Source organism: Desmodus rotundus, chromosome 2 (assembly GCF_022682495.2).
Source record: "Desmodus rotundus isolate HL8 chromosome 2, HLdesRot8A.1, whole genome shotgun sequence".
Classification (NCBI taxonomy): Eukaryota; Metazoa; Chordata; class Mammalia; order Chiroptera; family Phyllostomidae; genus Desmodus; species Desmodus rotundus.
The window spans coordinates 18,395,907-18,404,989 of record NC_071388.1 but is presented as its reverse complement, the minus strand read 5'-3'; the positions used below and the strand labels follow the sequence as shown (position 1 = coordinate 18,404,989).

Below are 9,083 nucleotides of genomic sequence, written 5' to 3'. Positions count from 1 at the left end.
CTTAAACCTGGAGAAAACTGGGAAGCCAGGCATTTTCCCCCAGTCAAGGCCATCTTGCCATGGAACTCTCAGTTCCCAGGAGTTTCGCTTTATACAGGGAAAATCTTCACTTGAATCTACCTAAGCATGCTTTTATTTTTAATTTTTTTATTGTTCAATTACAGTTGTCCCCATTTTCCCCCATTACTCTCCCCACCCTACCCACACACCTTCCGCATTCAGTCCTCCCTCCTCTGTTGCCTTTGTCCATGGGTGTCTAAGTATGCTTTGAAATATTTGACAGAATCCATGAATCTAGCGCTGAAGTTTCCGTTAGCTCATGTGAACCAGAAGTGGCCGCAAAACTGTGCCTGATTCTTCTGTGGTGGGTAGAGGGTTAGGTATTCTGCCTGAAGGGCCTTTAGAGACATATGGTGTGGAAAGTAGAATGAAAGTCTCCTTTGATAGTCAATGAAGGATTCCAGTTAACCCCCTATCTGAGCGAAGACAGGGACAGCATGCCGGGCAGGTATGGCAGGAGAACAGGAAATCATGGCTATGAGGAAGTTTATCAATTCTAGAAATTAAAAGGAACTTCGAAGCTGGATCTGACCATGACCCTGATCTAGTCCTATGGTAGGAAAAACAACTTTAGTACCTACAGGCATTTTAAAAAATGTATCTGATAACTGCCCTTCCCCACAAAAATACAAATAAACAAATAAGTCTTTTGAGCAAATTATGAAATCAATCAGAATTCTAGAATCTCCCTGCCGGTCACTTAAGGAAATAAACCAAAAGTAGTTAAATGCTCATAAAATGAAATGCCATTTGGGAAAGAGCCCTATGCTGTGAACCTCATAGAGTAATCGCCAGGGGAAAAGTCAGTAGATCTGACGTGGCTGGCTCAGCTATTAACCCCACCAAGTTTTCAACACCAGAGGTGCTTAGATGCACGAGTGAAGACTAGTGGAGCCCAGTTTGCTGCACTGCAGGCTCTTTGCCTTCCCCGGGCCCCAGACACTCTAAGATTACCTGAAAGAGAGCAAACTGTGGCCTGGTTACCCTCCTCTCCCCAGCGCCCCACCCAGATATGCTTCTCTAGTGAGTGTGGTGCGTAGTTCAAAGAAAATGTAAGAGAGGAGTGGCAGAGAATATCTGAGGAGTACACAAACCAAGAAAGACAACAAACCATTAAAGGCATAATAAATGGCTAAGAGAATTAAGTCCTATTTAGTAAATGTTTTCCAAGAATATAGAAAAATAAATTTGTCAACTCATTTATGAAGTTCATGCAGTGTTGATATTTCAACTAAATGTGGAATAAGACATAATATAAAAGTTAATCCAAATCCACAAAATTTAATATTCAAAGATACAGCTACACGTAAAGAGATACAGTGATAGTAGAAATTTTCTCAGTAATGCAAGAATGATCTGATCCCATATATGCAATTTAATTTACCACAAAATAAAGGAGAAATATACTCAATCTTCTGAGCAAACGTAAAAATTATATATACCATTCAATCCCTATTTATGGTTATGAGAAAAAAAACTTAGAAAACTGAAAGTATGCGTACCTGGCAGGGGAGATACTGTGACCACGAAGGTGGTTTTCCCAGGGCGAGGCTTACCCATTGCGCTCCAGGTGTGCAGACCCCTGCGATTTCCCCACATGTGGGAAACTCGACTGCATGATTTGTGGTAGCGGGGGACTGCGTTCGCGCTCTCCCCTGACAAAGAAAGAAAACTGAAAGCAAATAACTTTCCTACTTTGATGAAGATTATGACAAAATGCAGCAAATGGCTTGCTCCATGGAGAAACCTCAGGTGATTCCCTTTAAAGTGAGGAATTAGACAAGGATGTTTGGTACTACCGCCACAGTTCTACAGGGAACATGAAATCCTCCTTAAGAGAATGTAAAGTAAAATAATTTAATTGGAAAGGCAGACATAAAAACATCTTTTATGCAACTGGTAAATAATTCTAACATTGAACAACCAAGAGAATCTTCCAACTATTAGAACTATTAGGAGTATTCCTCGAGCTTGTTAAACATAAGATTAATGTGCAAAAAAAATACACATTCCTCCACACCAGTGGTTCACAACCGTTTGCCTGCCTGTGGACATTGGGGAATACACAGAGACACTTTGATTGTCACAATTGGGGCTGGGAGGGAAAGGTTCCAGCGGTATCTAGTGGGTAGAGGCCAGAGATGTTACTAAACATCCTGCAAGGCCCAAGTCAGCTTCCCGTAGCAAAGAATTACCCAGCCCAAAATATCAACAGTAAGGCTGCTGAGAAACCCTGCTCTACACCAGTAAAATGACCGGTGAGAAAACATAATTTTTAAAAAGATGCCATCTAAGATGGCAATGCAGACTGCAAAGCATTTGGGGATTAAACTAAGATATTTATAGTAACTTAATGGGGAAAATGTTCTTACATGCTCTAAAAGAAAACCTGAATTCATGGAAAGATATTTTATATTCATGAATATATTTGCATAACATTATAAGCATTATTGACTGTTTGCTAAAGTAACCAATTCATTTTTTAAAATTCAATATTGAAAATCACCATTATCTGGGGAATTTTTTAACCTGGTTCTAAAGTTTTAAACAGAGGATTAGCTGGGAAACCTTACCCCATACTGTTTGAATAGTTGGTAACTTCTTCCCCCAAAAATGCAATAAAAGGCCAATGTAGAAACAAATTGAACTCTGGCATTTAGGGGAATTGGTTTCTTAGTCCAATGCAAATTGTAGTAAAATCCTCAATACAGAGAGTTTAATCTCTTTGAAGATAACCAAGTTTTTCATGTGAAGAATAAAATCGTATGTCTATACTTGCAAGAAAATTAGTTTTTAAAACAATAGTAATGATACTTTAACATCACCATTGTTTAAAGTATGCATACCAATAGCTGCACACTAAACGAAGGCTGGATGACCACATAGAAAGTTTTGAATGTCATTTTTTTTTTGTTCTTCCCTAACATGGCACTCTAGTAATTCTGGTGCATGTTTTACATCAAAACTCCTAAACTCTGATCTCTCAGAAACTCATTAATCTACATTAATAGCCTTTCTGGAAAGCTCTAAGTTTAATCAATTCTTATTTGATAAGGGTCTCTAATGCTTTCGGTGATGGAAGACACACAGAGCAACAAACTATTTCAGAACTATCAGCATTTTCTAAAGTCATGTCAGATGTTGATAAAGTGAAATCCCTCACACAATACAAGAATGTAATTCTCAATTCTTTATCTACTGAGAAGGTTAATAAAATAGAAGACCCTCAAAATGTTATCTAAATACTTGAAGAGAGATAACTTATTAAAACATAATATTTTTTTATAATCTGGATATTTTTATATTCAGATAGTGCAGGCTGTTTTCTCACTGACCTGATGAACTATAGAAGTCACTGTTAGGCCTGGTTTTTCAATGTCTACCCCCCACAACGAAGGTGAAAACTGTAGTTACCCACCTCTTTTTGCAGCAAATGCTCTACCTCTGGGCTGTCCCATAATTCATTATATCTACATAGGGGTTTTTGCAGCTTACATAAATAATCCTTTACATCAATCATTATATCCTCGCAACTCTAAGAGGCTGAAGAAAATATGGATGCTGCTTTTACCAACTGGGAAATGAAACCCAGTGACCCTATGCACAGACGTCTAGAAAGTAACGGAATTAGAATCAGACCCTGGTACGCTACCCTTCTACCGCATTGTGTTGGACAAGAACCATGGTGATCTGAGTCAAGCTGCTCCAGGAAAAGAATTAAAAACACATGGACACACGTCAGGCTTAAAGGGATTTCTTAATATAATTTATTAATTAGATACATAACTAATGAACTGCTCTTCACATGAAAAGTTTTATGGCTGCTGGCCAGCTATCAAAATAAAATGTTTGTATTTGATTTCTCCTGGGTTAGGATGGTTTTTTACCGACTTCTATTGCTTTTCTTCTGTGAATGATCTGATCCATAATATCAGGACACACAGAGGGGCCTGCTGTAGGCAGGGGCCACTTTATGGCTAGCAGACGAAAGATTCTTAGGGATAATGATGTCTTAGTCTTCTGTGTCCCCAGTACCCTGTTTAATACCTATATACAAACTGAACTTCTATGTGTAAACATGAAATTTTAATGCACAGGGCTCCCTGCTTTAGACTGCCATCTGTGTAAATTCTATATAATATTCACATATATTTCTATAAATTAAATTGTGAAATCCAATTGACTGCTCCTCTGCTATGACCCACTGACCCAAAAGCCTGCACGAATCAGCACACTCTACGAATCCACCAGTTGTGCCTAGCGCTAATGAAATCACTTATTTGACAACGGAGGACTCCGAGCCTTCTGCTTTTCCCCACATGCATATTCTGTCTTTACACCTAGTGTTCTTTCCCCTCTTTGTCCTCCTGCAAAACTAAGTTTTCCTCTTTTTCCAAGACACAGACCAAATGTCACTTTCCTGTAAAGCTGCTCTGCCTGCCACAGGGCAGATCACAGGAGTAAGTAGCTCCCTACTTGAGACCGCCATCCACCTTTCGCTGCCCTCAATTACTGCCGAGCGAGAGGGGATCTGGGCTGTAAGCGGCCGGTCTTAGGAGAGATTACTAACACGGGAGTGCGGAGGAGAAAAGAACACAGCTATTCTCGTTTGACGTTGTTTGAATAAGCTATGTCAGTGAAGCCCTGTGTTTAAACAGGACATTTTGGTGCCCAGGGATCCCTTCATTTAAGAGGTAAAATTAATTAGTTAACTCCAACAAGAGTGTTCTAATGTTATAGAATCATCTTTTACTATCTTGTAATTTCCATGTGTAACATCACTATAAGCTGAATGTAAAATAACTATGGCAGGGAAGACCAACTAGCAATTTTACTGCTTAAAATTCTACAAAAAAATACATATTATTATCTTCAAACAAATATGTGGGTGAACTAATATCTTATCTTCAATATTATTATTAAATTTTTTATTTTTAATTACCAAGTCCAACTCCACCTAAATTACATTCAGTCATTTCAGATTGAGTTTTTGTTTTAGTTTTCATGCATAAAGCCATGGTATAACAAAAATGAATTTCAAAAAAGTAATTTGATTTTTGTAGACATTGGATAGTTTTACTTAACTGGCCATAATGTATAATTAAGGCTTAAGGCTTTGGTTCTGATCAGATTTTAGCATGCTTCAATGTTTGAGAACTCTGACTTAGAGTGGGAAGTCAAGATTTATAAATATAAAATAGTATCTCTTGACCTCCAATTTCAAGTGGTTAAAACACTGAATTACCTTTGGCAACTCAAGCACTAAAAGGAGTGTGACTCATTAAATTGCTAATATTCTTCTTTGGAAATTTGTGTGATTTTCTGAACATAGAAATATTTGTGTATTAAAACCAGATAGAAACACAGTAGTCTATTTATATATTTCTTAACTACAGATTGAACCTCCCTCTCTGGTCTCTTAAAATGATAAATCAAAATGAATCTAATGAAAAAACATATATGAAATCACTTGAAAATTAAAAAGTGCTGTGTGTGTTAAATAATAATTGTTATTATTCAAATGCACTAAACTAAACCATCTGAAGATTAATAACCTGCCATCAACTTTTTTATTTTCCTGGTTCCAAACTGACCATTGGCTTACATTGACTTTATTAGAATCCCTACATAGTCGACACTAGGAATAAAAGCAAACACATCTAAAATATATTTCTCCCTGAGCATTCTCAGCAACTCTTTATGGCTACTTCCAAAGAGGTAATCATATCACCTTTAAAAATTATTATAGCAAGTATAATGCACTCTATTTCATTTTTAATTTGGCCTGCTCTTTGCTTTTTATTTTGCTTCTCACCTGATACATTGTGTATTGGAAATATGTTTCCCATTGTTCTCATTTTCTAGAAATCATATGTATTGACTTGGGTCTGGTTTTGCTTGTTCAATTTTCTCATGTGACATGGAAATTTAGTTTCACCTTTTCTAACGCTATAAAAGAACAGTAAATGTCCAAGAAGAATGCTTGATCTCTCCCATTGCACATGTTTAACACCAACTTAGGCCAGAAAATGTCCTATCTGTTTGGCGGCAGGTCAAGAGGCCAGCTGGCCCACAGAGATGAGACCCACGGCAACTCTCAGGAACAAAGGATGGTGATCTGGCTTTCCTGTGGCCTATGAGACTGGAGTTACTATAATATTGTCTAGGAAGAAAATGCATTTTCATTTTCATTTTTTACTTTATTTAAGCATGTCTATGCCTGCCATAGACTGATCATTTGGGTCCTGCAGATATTAAAAAAAAAATAACACAAAAGTCCGAAACTCCTGCTGATAAACTATTTTCTCTCTGACCCAGGAGAAAGAAAGAAGGCTGGATTTATGTTTGGCATAGTGAAAGCTGCTCTGGTTTGCCTTCTGAACTGAATGGGACAGTGACCTTTTACAGGATCTTACACACTAGAGTGTGAAAAATGCTTACACAAGAAAGGCTTCACTCACATTTGTCGGGAGGCTGCCCACAATTACATCGTCCTCATTTTAATGAAGTATCTCTTTTTTGCTCTCCTAATGTTTAGTCAACATGTTTTTCTTTCTAGACTTAGTCTTATTAATTATAGTTGTACTCCTTCTTATCATGTTAAATCATTCTCTTTGTTTCTTGAATCTTTTTAAGACCAATAGGTGGTTATTATGTTCCCCTCCTTGTTCATTTGCCAGGCAATACAAATTTTATACCCTTTATTTCCCATCGTAAATTAATTCTTATATTTTGTAAATTACTTCAATTTCTCTTCCCTGAATCATTCTTCTCCAAGATTGTTTCCAAATCTGAAGTGATCAGGTGTCCCAATATTAGTTAACTCTGTGCCACCACTATTCTGAACTGTTAACATTTATTAGCTCATTTAATCCTCACGACAACCCTATGAGGCTGAGCCTTGTATTTTAGCAAGTTTGCTTATGAGCCATGGAAGGTTCAGTAATGTGCCTAAGATCATTCATCTAGTAAGTGGTAAAACTGAGATTGGAATTCAGGCCTTCCGGGTGTAGAGACTATGTCTTAACCATAGTCTCTTAATGTGAATAGCTGGCCTTTCACATTAAAGTTGAATTATTGTTTCCTTTAGTCACAATATGAGTGGATTTATGAAAAAATGTAAGTCAAGTCAGAGTAAAGAGCAAGTACATTTAAATGACTTTTTCTTACATGTGACATACAATTCAGTATATTTGCCATCTCCTCTTACTATTTAACCCCAACTTGAAATACAAATCCATCTGCTATTCTCTGTCTTTTCATGGGCTTTTAGACATATTTTTACTTCAAAAACTGTCTTTTACAATACAAGTATTCCCAGGGAAAGGTATGTTTTAGCTATCATAAGCTAACAATGTATGTATATTTTATTACCATAAAAAAGAATAAATGAAAGTTATGTGACAACATAAACTGGATACTTACATATGTTTTTCTTGTCTAACAGTGGACACCTCCCACTTTCTTGTCTATGAGTAAGATTTATCAGTAGGTAAAAACAATATTTATTTTTAAAGGAATTACTCTGAATCATAGAGTATGCTCTGGGTTGTAGAGTATTTGCAATTATTTTTTAAGTTAAACAGTCTAAAAAATTATATGTTCACTCATTCACTCATCAAATCTTCATGGGCAACAGCGATATGTGCACATTGAATTCAGTGTGGTATAGTTGAGAGTAGGGATGAAGGTGTCAAAGAAACAGGTGTCCTGCACTGGAGCATAGTAACAGAGATGAAACAATAACTGAAAACATGTAACACCGATAAAGCCACCATAAGTAAGACATATTCTCAAATAGAGATGGCAAATTAATCTTTCAATCTCAAATTAAATCTGAATAAATATATGTACTTACAAAAATTAAAGCCATAAAAAGAGAAATCTACAACCATAATAAATTGTATACTGAAAAAATTAACAATAAATATTTCTTAAAGAACATGCATGACCAATGAGTAAAATGACTAGCCTAACATCTTACTTACAGCAAACATCAATATATATTTGTAAAAGAATCAGTAATGTACACAGTACAACTCCACTTGGGCCAAACTTTGTTGCTTTTTTCATTTATAGAATGGATTTGAACTTATCATGCAAGAGTCCATCTTCTACTAGGTATCAGGGGGAAATTACATAATAATAATAAAGCAAATAATTATCTTACTCTCTTCTGTTATAAAACAATCTCTTTCAGATAAACCCAGTCTCTAAATTACAGGCTTTCAGTAATTTCCCTAACCTTACTCTCTAGACACAAACAGGAACAAAAAGAAAGAAATGGAGTGACCAGATGGAGGAGGAGCACCATTCATTCACTGTCCCTTGGGCCTTCACTACTTGTCGAACATTGTGTGGCTACTCTGGTCAGGACCCTGGACAGCTGGCTACCTCCCCATTTTGGATCACAGCTGGTGGAAGCCCTGGTCTCCTCTCTCTAAATCTAACTACAGATGTCCTCACACCTGTCTAAAGTTGGCTCTTCATGAATTTGACTGATGGCTCTATCCAAGTAGCACATTCAGTGGCATCTGGGTGTCTAAGTGGGTACACTCTGTAGCCTTTTTAAGGAGGTGAACTTAAAACAACTCTCTCTTCCACCACCCTATTTCTCTTATCTGAGTCTCTCTCATTCACATATATATCAAGAGAGTTGAGTCTGAAAATCTAACAACACAAATATTAAAAACAAAGCCAATGGAATTGCCCGATGTCTCCTTTGAAAGACTAATAACCCCTCAATTGCTCCCTATTGCCTTCTCAGTTTATGAGCCCTGCTCCAGTTTGCTCTTGTCTCCTAAGAGTTTGAACAGTTGGGAATCAGTTCATTTTATTTTAACTTTTGGTCTTTGCTGTGTTTGCTTAATATTTATAGTCTTTATGTAAGGCACATTCATATTCCTTAACCAAATTTTTTAATAAAGGGAAAAATATTTTGTCTTTTTTTCATGAAGTACAGAATGACTGGCAGAACAAAAATATTAGCTTTACTTTCTCCCTAATCAGATTTATGTTTTAGT

The 9,083-nt window shown here is 36.7% G+C and overlaps 1 non-coding gene across 1 annotated transcript; it reads left to right on the top strand.

Moving 5' to 3' along the window:
* The first annotated feature begins 1,554 nt into the window (after positions 1-1,554).
* LOC112309566 (U1 spliceosomal RNA) lies at positions 1,555-1,718 on the top strand. The gene has a single exon (XR_002975273.2). It is a non-coding gene; the product is annotated as a U1 spliceosomal RNA (small nuclear RNA).
* The last annotated feature ends 7,365 nt before the right edge of the window (positions 1,719-9,083 follow it).